Below are 13,651 nucleotides of genomic sequence, written 5' to 3' on the forward strand. Positions count from 1 at the left end.
ACAAATACACTAAGAGCATTGCTGCGGCAAGAAATATTCTCAAATGTGCCCCAGAATGAAAACATCTGGTTGGCGAAAATATCAGCGTCAATTACACATCTGGAAGCGGAAGAGCTCTGGCATACTATTTTACCTCACCAGTCATACAACTAGTGCTGAACAAACAAAGTACGTAGATCTCCTGGGGTGAAGACAAAGCCAAATTTAGGTTGCGCAATCATGCCTGGATGACCATCAACAACTACAAGGCAGTGACTACGCAAACTTATATGAACACTATTTTAAGAAATCATTTAAAAATAAGAGTGCTCCAAGCCAGGTTTGGATTTCTACCATCAATCGATGCTCTTCCAAAATGGCATCAGACAATAGAGAACAAGGAATGAAGGCTTTGTCAATATCCACAGGGAGACTTTCTAAACATACTGTGCATTTGACCAGTTTTATTGCCTTGGGGCAAAATCTATCTCGAAATCATCTTTATTTAAATATTCTTAGATCTTGTTGCCAAGCAATCCTGTTCTTTATGAAAGGATTGACACCACAAACCATGGCGTGTTTTGCAAAATTTATTTTAAAAGCATAATTACTTATTAAACAGACCACTACTGACATTTGAGGAAATACAGTGGAGTCAGCATATAAGCCACCTATATAATTGGTTACCTGCTCTTGGTCCGCAAGTCCTGGACAGTCAAAATCAACAGTTTTCACGCACGCCATACAATTTGCACAACCCTTTAAAACGCGGACACTGAGTCTGCTGACGACCAACAGGTCTTTGAAAGCAGTGGCGTAGCTAGCCCTTTGGCCACCCTGGTGGTTCCTGGGTTTGCTGTCCCGCCGGTGGCCGCATTGAAGTGTGGGGGATTGGGGGGGGGGGGGCGGGAGGGTCTGGCGATTCCTCCGGTTGCCGCCCTGCGCATGCCGCATTGAAGGAGGGGGGGGGGGGGGGGGCTGACGGTTGCCGTTCGAGGTGGCAGATAAGTGTGGGAGGAGGCCAAAAACTCGTGCTGCCCGTCCCCCCTTGCTATGCCACTGTTTGAAAGTGTATAAAGTCCTTCCTCGTTCCAGAGCTGCTTAATCAAACAGAAGAGTGGAAGTAGGCATTTTTGAATATCTTAGCTGCTTTCTGCAGCACCCAGGAAAAAACCAGCAAACTGCAGCCATTTCATTTTCAAATTTATGCTCTACATGATATAGTCGCCATCATTTTGTTGGGCCAGAACTTTGATAATGCCAGATGAACCGCACTTAAGCAACTTGCCATGCCATAATGAACAAGGATGAAATACTGTTTAGCTTGTGCCACAAGAAAGGTATGATTTCAGGACGCATGTTCAATCCTTCCTGTGCTCGGATTGGCGTCGAGAAGGCGCTGCACATCTTTTTGTTGCACACCATCCTAATCGGAAGCATGGCACTTTAGCATTCACACTTTTATCAGATCTCTACTCGGACAATTATTGATGAACCATATTTTTGCTTTTTATTGTCTTTTAATTAACGTGGTTGCATGGAAATGTAGACCCCTGTGTTTTTAGGCCACCACGAAAATGTTATCTTTTTTTGCTGTTTCTTCCTTCTTGATGTAAGTGGTTATGTTTCTTCTTCATTGTCCTATTGCAATGATTTTTATTAATCGTGCAAATTAAGTTTATTATTATTTAAGATGGTGGGCTGGTTATTTGCAAATGCCTGATAAGAATTCATGCCACCCTTACGCTTGGGGACAGCTAATGGCTGGCTACTTGGAGTTAGGCCAACGGCCTAAGATTGTCAGTGCATCTGGGTACCCAGCCACCTTCGAGATGCCAATCTGGCCCTGCAAATCTTCCCTATATTTTGCCCTTTCCAGCTGCTACAGATGTTCATGCGATGAATGGAGTGATGCCACTTGTATTCACGATTGGCAGCTGGTTTGATATTTGCCTTTGGCAGTGTATTGCATAGAGCCTGTTGAGAGACGAGAAGTGATCATTAACAATCTCTGGGGATCTATGCAGTCCATCTGAGGTCAGAATGAGTTGAAAGATTACCCTGGCCCCAATTATTTTATGGCACTCTATCTGGAGAAGGGAATATGTTAACCTTACTCATCAATTTATTGAAGACTGCCTTTCTCTGGAACAAGTACACAGGATCCCTTGCATCATGTACGTCAAAAACGGTCTAATTTCTTTAGGTCTAGCGCATATCTTTGAAACGCCAAGTAAATGTCTAACCATCACTAAAAGGGAGATTAAAACCCGATTTCTAAATCTAAAGGCAAAAGAAAGATATAAAATTAACAGCCCAAAATATATGGTACGATTCTATTTAGAGGGACCAATTATCAACGAAGGGATAACCTCATACTTACTGTCGTGACAAACCAACGTCTTAGGTTTCGTTTAAACCTTATCCCCTGCATGTTGGCCTATCCAGCGGGGATCTTTTCTCTACAACAGCTCCTGCTTAGCCCATGTGATGGTGAGTCTACGCAATCTAACCTGCATATCTTCTTTTTCTGTGAGTTTTATTCGAAGCTTCATAAAAGATCCATATTGCCAATAATGCATAAATTCAATTTTAGGCAATGTCGCACAGAGATGTACTTTTCACAGCTGTTGTCTGATCACTTTGTTTGTTACTGTCTTGCGTCTTTTTTGTATGTCTTTCTCTAAAGACTAGATCACAGAATAATCTGGAATGAATTGCAAGTTTTAATTGTTTTTAAATAATGTTTATTTTAAAGGGCATTTTAATAGTATATTTTGGATAATGATGAAAGTTTCTTATTTGTACATTTGAACTTTTATGATATTTTTGAACAAGGATAGAATAAAGTCATTTTGACTGACTGACTGAGTTGAAAGGTAAGTTCCCAAGATGGAGAAGCAGGCGATGTGGACTTCAATGCCAGCAAGGTGCTGTCCTGTTACTCCTCCCTTCCAGTACAGGAAGCTGCACCTTTCTCAGGATGCAAAGCATGTTTGGTGAACTCTGATTTAGATAATTTCTGAGGTGTTCTGATTCTTTTTCATGAGGATTGCCTCTTTTTGTTTTGCATTAATGTTTAGGAGGGAGCAGCCCCTCTTGGACCTGTCTTCTTTTGTTCCTCCCTCCTTAGTTGTGTGGGTCAAGTGTAAGGTGTACTTTGCACAGCAGATCAGCTCTAGCGACTCTTAAGGGCAACTATATTATATTCTGATAGACTGACACAGATTATACTATGAATCAAACAAAGGGGGGAGAAAGAGGTCAGATTTATAGTGGACTAAGCCTTCTGTCTAAATGTGAATACCCAAAGAAAGTCGACCTGTACGTCTGTTATAACTATCCTTCCAGTGATATTATTTAACGAAAACAATATGTTTTCTGAGAATAACCCTCACCCACCAAAAGGTCCCTTGGTGGCATGCTTCATCATCAGGTTCTTCCCGCACTGCTGCAGGATGGGGCATGCTAAAACCGACGAAGACGTGGGAGCAGACCAATCAGGCGTTTTTCAAAAGAGTGGTCAAGGGATCATTTAGTTTGGTCCTGAAGAAAAGCCTTAGAGGATAGGTTAAAAACAAGTAGACCAGGAGACATACGCCCATTATGTTGTATTTCTCCCTCTCCCCCTTTTTAACAATACCAGCTACAGGATTTAATAAAGGTTATGTTCCACGAAGCCAGGTATTTTTTTTTAATTCACATTGGTTTTGACGCTTCCACTCTCACATGACTATATAGCCCACACCCTACAAAGTGCTTCAGGGGGTGGTGTTTGGGTGGTCCTGATTTCACTAAAAGGATTTAACTTGTTCATTTTTTGGATCAAGAACTTAAATATGTAAAATGGCAAGTTTATCAAAAGGTAATAATTTTGCACACATAGAATTTCTCCTTGAATGAATGCAAATGTACTACTTGTTAGAATTCACAAACATTGGCAATTGTAGGCTTGTAAAGCTGTCTCAGCTATCTAGGCATACTACTGGCAGTCAAACACCCAAAAGGTGAAGGGACGACTGCTTGTAAATACTCTAATCACTGGCAATCCCTCAAGGTAGCATGCTAAGCCACAATTTTTTGCCCACTGTACCTCTCTAAACAAAGGGTTGATTTAGGGTTTGGCAGATGGTATTAAGGCAGACAGGGTGGCTGGACTTTACGTCCCTCACCAAACCTTTACTCCGCCAGGCAAATTCAGATATATATCAGCTCCGGACATATCTACACATTAGAGGAACCATTGACATGGTGGTTTCCATCTATGTAGGAAAAGTTTGAGAGACGTTGTCGTCAAACATGGAGGGTGGCCATTCAAATTTCCCAAAGTTTAACATTTTTAAAAAACAAACACTCAAAGCAGGGGTTTGTTTTTGAAAAGTAAATAAACTAGGGACCCCCACAGCAAGAGAGTTTTCTCTCGTAGTGTGGTGGTCAGTTTTTTTTTTTTTACTTTCCCTCCCCACCAGGATATTCTGGTGATGATGGACAGTATAAAAGCTATTCACCTACCACTCTAAATAGAGCGAATAATTGGGTAGCTTACCTACGGTAGCTTACTTCCGTCGGGCCTATGTGGACAATTTACATTGATGTAGTGAATTGTAATCCGTGGGCATAACACGAGCAGTCCACCAAATTCAAAATGAGGTGGACGGATTTTGATTTGGAGAACAGGGTACTCCATTGCTGTTGCAATAGAGTGTCTGTCCACCTAACTCTAAATAGGCCCCAGAGGCCCACCTAATGTAAATCAGTACATACCCTGCTCCTCACTTGAACAATTCATCCTGTGCCTTGGTCGTCTCACCCATTAACCTTCCCACTGCTTTTTTTGATTGGAAAATTTGAGCTTTGCACCCCTCAAACCTCAAACCTCACTTACTAAGCTGTGCCACTGATGGTCCCTGTGGGATATTGTTGCTGTAATGTGAAGAGCGACTCTCACTTTGCTGGTTTTGCCGGCATTCGTAGTAAACACGAAAAGCAAATCTCACCGGCGCTTTGCAGCGGAGTCTTGGTTTAAAAAGGCCCGTTCACAGTCCCAGGAGCCCAAACTACAGGATTTTCACCTTTTCTTGAGGAGAACACTCTGATGCCAGGACCCTGGAAGGCACCTCATGGGGATTGTAGACTTATTCCAGCAGAGAGCAGGCAGGTCCAGTTGTGGCAGGTCAGCTGGGCAGTTACAGGGAGGCCTCTGAAGCTTGATGTGTCCCTGTAGCTTACCCAGGAGATCAGCAACTGACCCTTGGTGTCACTCTGATTAGCCTGGGATGAAGGCAAGCAGGCCCAGTCTTCCTTCTCAGACAACAAGGCAGTCCTTCAAGCCTCAGGGCGGTCCTCTGGCAGTAGGGCAGTCCTTCCTCTGTACAGGTCTTGGAGTATTCTGAAGTGTGGCTCTGGAGGCCCAATATTTATAACAAGTTCCAGGCTTTGTGTGTGGGTGAGGTCTCTGCCCTACCCTCCACATCATGTTTTAGAAAGTTTTCCCTTGTCCAGGCTCTAAACTGTCTGGGGGTGACAATAGGCAGTGTGGGCCTGGTGTCAGTTTCATTTATGTGTGCAGGAGGCAAAGCCCTTTGAAGTGCAAGTGGGGTTGGGTGCAGCCCCTCCCCAGTCATCCTGACAAGAAGGTCAATCCTGTCTACACCTAAGCCCCCTTTGTATCGCTGTCTGGAAGAAATACACAAACCCTACCAGCAAAGCCATACAGTCATGTGATCAAGGATATAGGTAGAAGGCACAAATGGTTGAGACACAAAAATGCCAGCTTTATAAAAGTAAATTAGTCATTGTTGAGCGGATGCACTCCTTCCCTTAAATAGTTAAACTTATTCTCCAACTTGATAGATGAATGCGTGCGAACAGAAGCCGTGAAAACGCCCCAAATCACAGCTCAATTGAAAAAGTGACATTTTCAGAATTCTAACTTAAAATCCAACTTTGCCATCACAGTGGACTTTAAATTATAGTTTATTTGAGTGTGAACCGTATATTTCCACCTGCTTCCAATCAAAAGTTAACGCTCATTAAATGTAATAAAGTAACCCAGTGTTAGTCAATGGGAGAAATAAGCCATTTCAACAGTGAAAAATGACTAGGAGTTTTTCACTGCCAGGATATGTAAAATTTAAGCATACATGACCTAATTTCTAAAAACAATGTATCCTGCCCTATGAGTTCTACGCCCAACCTTACAGGTGGCTTAAATGTATTACAAAGAAAGATTCAGGCCAGGTAAAAGGTCTATTTCCCCAGGACAGAATGCATTTTAAAACAACACTACAGTGCAGTGGCAGACTTGAGACACGTTTTAAAATGCTACTTTACTGGGCGGCACAATGAGTGCTGCAGGCTCACTAGTTGAATTTAATTTACAGACCCTGGGTACATGTTGCACCATTGACTAGGGACATACAAGTACATTAAATGTGACTATTGGGTGTATGCCAATTCTACAACATTTAATGGAGAGAACACAATCACACTAGCACTGGTCAGCAGTGGTAAAGTGCACAGAGTCCTAATGCCAAGAAAAACAAATTCAGTAAAACAGGAGGGGTGAAGGCAAACAGTTTGGGGGAATACTACACCAAGGATGTCAGGTCTAACACCCATATACTACTGATGAGTATTATACCAACAAAGACTTCCAGACATAGTGAAAAAACATTGAGAATGAAGTCAACACCGCAGACCTGGACTTTTAGTTCAGATGAATGTAGTAGTGATGAGAGCGAAAGAGGGGGTTATCAACCTTAACCCCACTAATAATGCCCAAACCATCCTTGCTTTGGGTTCTTGCCCAATCCTTACCAGTATCCAAGTTCCAGATTCCCCTTTCAGTCTCACAGACTTCCTTTTTTAGGCAGGGCAGAGGATGATCAAGAACAAGATAAAAAACAGGAGACAACAATCATTTGGTCTAATGGTCAGACCCTCTTCAGATGGCGACCAGGAGGAAGGGGAGTGTCAATTAGGCCGAAACCAGCAAGAGGTCAACTTAGTAGTCAATTTGAGTAATCACTTGCTTCCCACTATGCATACACAAGCCTTGGAGAATGGCTAGGGTTTTGTTGCTACCCCTAAAGTAGACATGTTCAACCTTAGATGTGAACTTGCCCAATTTTTCCAAAAGATTATAATCAAAGTCTTTTTAAGGACAATTCTGTGTCTGCATCGGGCCCTGTTAACATTGGCCATAGACCCATATTTCTGTTTCAACAGCTAACACAGGCGGTACGGAGTGAAATCACCACTTTCGAATGAGCTGTTATCACGGAGGTGGAGGGCAGAGGCCTTGACAAGATTACATTTTTCCAAAATCTCTTCTGTTCGAAACAGGCATCTTTTAAATCCTTCCAGGATAATAAAGACTTAGGGCCCGATTCACAGAACTAACTTAAGACAAAATCCTAAACTTACTACCATTTTGGTATTCACAGAAGGCACTTACTCATTTCGGCATTCACAGAAGTTAGGAGTCCTAACTTTAGGACTCCTAAATGCCTTCTGTGAATACCGAAAGTCTTAAAATTTATATTTTTCTCAGTTTAGTAGTAGTATAGTTAGGACTCCTAACTTTAGGACTCCTAAATTCCTTCTGTGAATACCGAAAGTCTTAAAATAAGGATTTTTCTCAATTTAGTAGTAGAAAAGTTAGGACTCCTAACTTTAGGACTCCTAAATGCCTTCTGTGAATACCGAAAGCCTTAAAATTAGGATTTTTCTCAGTTTAGTAGTAGCAAAGTTAGGAGTCCTAACTTTAGGACTCCTAAACTGAGAAAAATCCTAATTTTAGGACTTTCGGTATTCACAGAAGGCATTTAGGAGTCCTAAAGTTAGGACTCCTAACTTCTGTGAATACCGAAGTGAGTAAGTGTCTTCTGTGAATACGAAAATGGTAGTAAGTTTAGGATTTTGTCTTAAGTTAGTTCTGTGAATCGGGCCCCTAGTCATTAAACTCATTGATAAGGGCAGGCCATTGTGGTCATGAGCTGGAGTGTGTATAATGATGAATCCCTGTGGTTATTATTTAATACAAAAAGCTATGAAATTATATCTGAAGATGTGCACCAATATTCAGATCATGGTGGAGGATGACCGTACGCAGGGCTCAATAGCTAAGAATGAAGGTGACTTTTTAGTAGAAAACGACCCTTGCACTCCCTGGTTCTACACCCTCACCAAAACACACTTATCAGAATTTCTACCTACATTATGTCCCACTGTGTCTGCTCTCAATTCCATCCAAGAATCCCTGGTTGTTAAAATGCTATGCTATCCTAAAGAAACTAAGGTAGTATTATGCCTGCTTCAGGACACTATATTTAAATCTGACCTTGAGCTCTCCATTGCCTTGGATATTAAAGCCATTTACAAAAGCATCCCCCAACTTGGCCCTATTGAGGTCATAGATAATATTCTTGGGAATACAGAATGGGAATTCATGAGATCAATTTAATTTGTGATTGTGCAAGACTGGTCCAAACAGCAAACGTTTTCAAATATAAGAGCAACCTATACCATCAAATACTACGGACATCGACATGCAGCACTTTTTCGTCCAGTCTGTCATGTCTGTCCATCAATTTGAAACTGATTACTTCTACTCCAATGACAACTCCTACAAGAGTCACATCAAATTGTGACGTTGTTACATCAGCAATGTCTTTATCATGAGGGTATATGACAACACAACAGCAGCATCCTTCATCAGCTAAGTCAACACCAAAGATCCATATTTAAAATCTCACAAACAATCAGTGAAGAGGAGAGCTCCTTTTTGGATCTATCAATCACATTTTAAAATGATAATTTAAAAATCTTTTTCTTTTAAAGTTTATTTATAGAATATTTCATATTAGCAAACAGAATATTCACAGTCATGATTAATGAGTATGTACATACCAGCAGAACAACAATATTGCACAGATTTGCTTAGCCCCATCAATGAATATAGCATTTTTCCAAAAGCCACTAACTATTACTAAGACATAAGGCAATTGTTACACATGTACATTTCAGCCATATCTCAAGTATGTAAAACAGTGCCTAGTGGCCTCTTCCAGTGAGTCGATATCCCAGATTTACAAAGTGAGAGATACCAATTTGCATCTATTCGACAATAGGGAGTATATGACCGGAAGGGGGGAGGGTAATAAGAATTCAGGGCCAGTCTGTAAAGGGTGTTCAAGGAGATACGATTTAAGTGGGTCCCAGATGTCTCGGGGTCGGGATGACAGTGGGAGTAGTTCCACATATGTGCAAGTTTGGTCCTGCCAGTGTGTCATATCCCCCATCCAGTCTTCGAACTTGAGAGCCTGGCCCCGGCCCCACCTGCAGGCCACCCGTCGCCTGACAAGTAGGAGAGTGAATGAAACAAACTTGCGGTGAACCACAGGTATCTCTGACATACAACCGAGTAGTGCAGTGAGCGGGGATAAGGGAATGTGTAGTGAGGTCATCTCTTCTAGCGCAGTGAATACCTGCTGCCAATTAGTTAAAATGCTATGCTATCCTAAAGAAACTAAGGAAGTATTATGCCTGCTTCAGGACACTATCTTTAAATCTGACCTTGAGCTCTCCATTGCCTTGGATATTAAAGCCATTTACAAAAGCATCCCCCAACTTGGCCCTATTGAGGTCATAGATAATATTCTTGGGAATACAGAATGGGAATTCATGAGATCAATTGAATTTGTGATTGTGCAAGACTGGTCCAAACAGCAAACGTTTTCAAATATAAGAGCAATCTATACCATCAAATACTACGGACATCGACATGCAGCACTTTTTCTTCCAGTCTGTCATGTCTGTCCATCAATTTGAAACTGATTACTTCTACTCCAATGACAACTCCTACAAGAGTCACATCAAATTGTGACGTTGTTACATCAGCAATGTCTTTATCATGAGGGTAGATGACAACACAACAGCAGCATCCTTCATCAGCTAAGTCAACACCAAAGATCCATATGTAAAATCTCACAAACAATCAGTGAAGAGGAGAGCTCCTTTTTGGATCTATCAATCACATTTTCAAATGATAATTTAAAAATCTTTTTCTTTTCAAGTTTATTTATAGAATATTTCATATTAGCAAACAGAATATTCACAGTCATGATCAATGAGTATGTACATACCAGCAGAACAACAATATTGCACAGATTTGCTTAGCCCCATCAATGAATATAGCATTTTTCCAAAAGCCACTAACTATTACTAAGACATAAGGCAATTGTTACACATGTACATTTCAGCCATATCTCAAGTATGTAAAACAGTGCCTAGTGTGTCGTACTTTAATCTCTGTCACCGCGTAGGGGACAGGGCCCTACCCCTGTCTATCCTGGTATTAGCAAACCGCAAATGGTTAATGCGGTATGTACGAGTGCTTTATATATCGTTCTAGCTATGAATGCACTGTGTACACGTTGTTTTACGTTACTACGCGGGTTCCATTTTGGAGGCAGTGGCCATCTTGTGATTGCCCTCACATAGGCTATAATGAAGCAACTACGGGCCTTGCAATGCATGTGCCTTTCCTTCACTCTTCTGTGACCTGGGCAGCTTGGCTCTGCTGCCCCAGGTCAAACTGGTCTCACGAGCTCCCCTTTCTCCGGCCACCTGTGATTAGCATCAGGGCTCAGCGCACCATAAAGTCCTTTCATCACACACAAGCCTCCGGCTAATCACTTTCGCACCTGCTTGTTCCTGCTTTATGGCTTGTTTCCCAAAACAGGAGATGCTCATGTTTATTGGGGCCTATCGATTATCTAATGTGGGATCTGAACCTTACTGTGTAAATCATTGTGGGCTGGCCGAACTGGAATGTGGGATGGTCATCATGACTCTGCTCTTTCCTTTGCAATGTACACTTGTTTATTGCCGTATCATAAAACCTAGGAATGTATGCTTGAGGCAGGAAAAAGCGTATTTAAGGTGAAATCCGTTTCTATGATTTTTCAGCAGTCTCCTGAGAACATACACGCTGTTGTACTTCTAGGATACCTGTAATTGGTCTGCAGCCAATAAACGATCTTTGACTTCACCCAGAAGACTCTGTGTTTCTGTAGGTCTGGAACAGGGTGAACCCAGAAGTCATAGGGTGTGTGCCCCTGCACCGCTGGGTCTAAAATACCCAGTACTTCAGTTTGGCGCCCAACTCGGGACGATTTCAGCGGTACCAGTCCAAGCCAGAGGTTTGTGAGGAGCTTCGTGTGGAAATTCTGGAGGAAGGCCGCCACTTCATCGACCCCTGCATGTCGACGCGGTCCGAAAGTCTTTTCTGCGAGGTTCTCCGCGTCCCGACGGCTACGAAGGTCTGCTGCCCTGATTAATCGACCTGTTTTGGACCCTTGACGAGTTTTGAGAGAGCGAAACAATCGAGAGAGTCTTCTGGTGACGCCATCGATCAGCAATATTCAGTTAAGTATAAGTGGAGCGTCTCCCATTTGTTTGGTATCCCTCGGGATCGTTTTTATTTGGTAATTTGGAGTTTGCAAACGCCAAAGCCAGAGGACTCGTGTATTCACGAGACTATCATAACCGATAATCCTTTGACGTTTAGATCTAGACTAGTGAGCAAAGATGCCTGGTTCTAGAATATTTGGTAGATTGTTCTGTTTGGGTTGTGGAAGAGATTTCCAGCTGGAGGAATCATGTCCGGTTCCTCCGGTTGGAACTCCAACTTATGAGCTCTATGTAAAACATGGCGTAGGCCCTATTGCATATAACGAAGTGTGGATCCACTACACCAGAAAAGACGGTGTTTTAAAATGGCCCCAAAATGGTAGTTTCGATACCGATATTTTAGATAATCTGGAAATTAAATTGTTTAAAAAGAAAGCCCAGCCGGCGATGTTTGATTCTTTCCGCTTGTGGCGAAAGGAAGCCAAACAGAAGGAAATAAAGCTAGCGAAAAAGAATAAGAGAGAGAGAGGTATGACAGTAATGCAAGCAGCTGTACAATTCAAAGACAATGAGGAGGAGCAGATGAATGAGCAATTGTACAGGCAGCGTAAGTTAGGGATCGACAAATGTTACCCAGCTTTACCACACTCTAAGCAGAATGAGTTGGAAGAAAAGGAGAAAGATCCCCTGATGTCGCATTTGTTGAGTTCGCCACCCCCGTATGCTCAAAATGCCACGGCACCTCCCCAGCTTGTGAATATGTCACCTCCAGTCAATATACTGCAAGCCTTGCCGCTACCGCCAGTTGCTTTGCAGCCGGCTCCTATCCCTATAGCGCAGCCTTCTCAAGGGCCGCCAGTTGTGTTTCCAACTGCCCCCGCGCTTCCTGCGACTTTGCCTAGCATATTGACTGCCTCCCCTGATACTCTTCCTTGCACCACTCCAGTACCTGTTTCTGCATCCTCTTTTCTCCCCTCTGTTTATCCCCCTGTTTTTGCCTCAGCTTCTCCTTCAGCGCGACAGCGCTTAGCTAATGTGGTTACTACGTTAATGTCGCCTCTCTTTGAATCATCTAGTGCGACTCCTGGTTTACAGCGTAAGCAATTGCGCAGTCAATTGCCTAACCCCGATGAGAAAAAGGTAATAGATCGCATGGCGCGTAGATGGATTGTTCTCCCTTCACTGTATGATGTGGAATCAGTTGTCAAAGTTTTTCATCAGTGGGATGCCCCAAAACAGAGATATGTGTTTGAGAAAATGTGCGAAATTCTCTGTGAAGAATTGGAGGATAGTGGTAAAGACCCGAGCCCGCAGGAGTTGTGTAGAGTGAGGTTTGATTTTGGAACTGGTACAATTGTGGATCGCGAGGTAGATAAAGCAGTTGCGGTTGTATTATCCTTCAGGAATGATGATTGTCAACAGTCATTGTTTGAGCAAGATGTCCTTGTGGGGAAGAAGGTAAAAGCGCGACAATACCCCATGAGAGAAGTTCCCCCGGTATGGAAGGAAGCAGTTGCGGCTGATGCCGGTGCCGGTATCGCCGCTGTGCCAGCGCATTTCCAGCGTGTTTTTTGGTGCATGTTCCATGGAAGCGTTCTGAGGTGCTAGCGCTTAAGCAGACATTGCCTGATCCCCGTAAAAACCCTGCAGGTTATTATAAAGAGTTGTCACAAGACGGCAGGGTCATGCGTTATGAATCTGGCCGACATAGACATGTTGTTTAGTAATGTTGTTCCACAGCCTCTATGGGGATCAATTCGTAATGCAGATCACGGTGCAGAATTAGGTGCTACATGGGCAGACATTATTGCCGCTGACGCTAGACAAACTGGTGGCGCGAAACCTGAGCCTTTAATAACAGAACTCCCTGGTAGAATCATCACGTATATGAAGACAATAATGCCCGCGATGCGCGTAAATTGGGACAAGCTATCTGCATGCAAGCAGAAGAAAGATGAAACAGTGTCAGACATCTTTACCAGGTTTGAAGAAACGTTTATTGATCACAGTGGGCAAGATATGAGTACTGAGGGTGGCCAACGGTTATTTGTGGATAAATTTGTGCAGAATTTACTTCCTGACCTGTGTAAAAAGTTAAAAGATTCAGAAAGTTCTTGGGCTGTTTCCTCTTCAGCGCAAATACTGGCTACTGCACAGTATTACGAGAACAGAGATAAAGACGAAAAAGATAGAACAGAAAAGAAAACAAAGGAATTAAAGACAAAGGTCCTTTTACAGCAGGCCTATCCGCCAC

The sequence above is a fragment of the Triturus cristatus genome, chromosome 2_2 (genome assembly GCF_964204655.1).
Source record: "Triturus cristatus chromosome 2_2, aTriCri1.1, whole genome shotgun sequence".
NCBI classification, from domain to species: domain Eukaryota; kingdom Metazoa; phylum Chordata; class Amphibia; order Caudata; family Salamandridae; genus Triturus; species Triturus cristatus.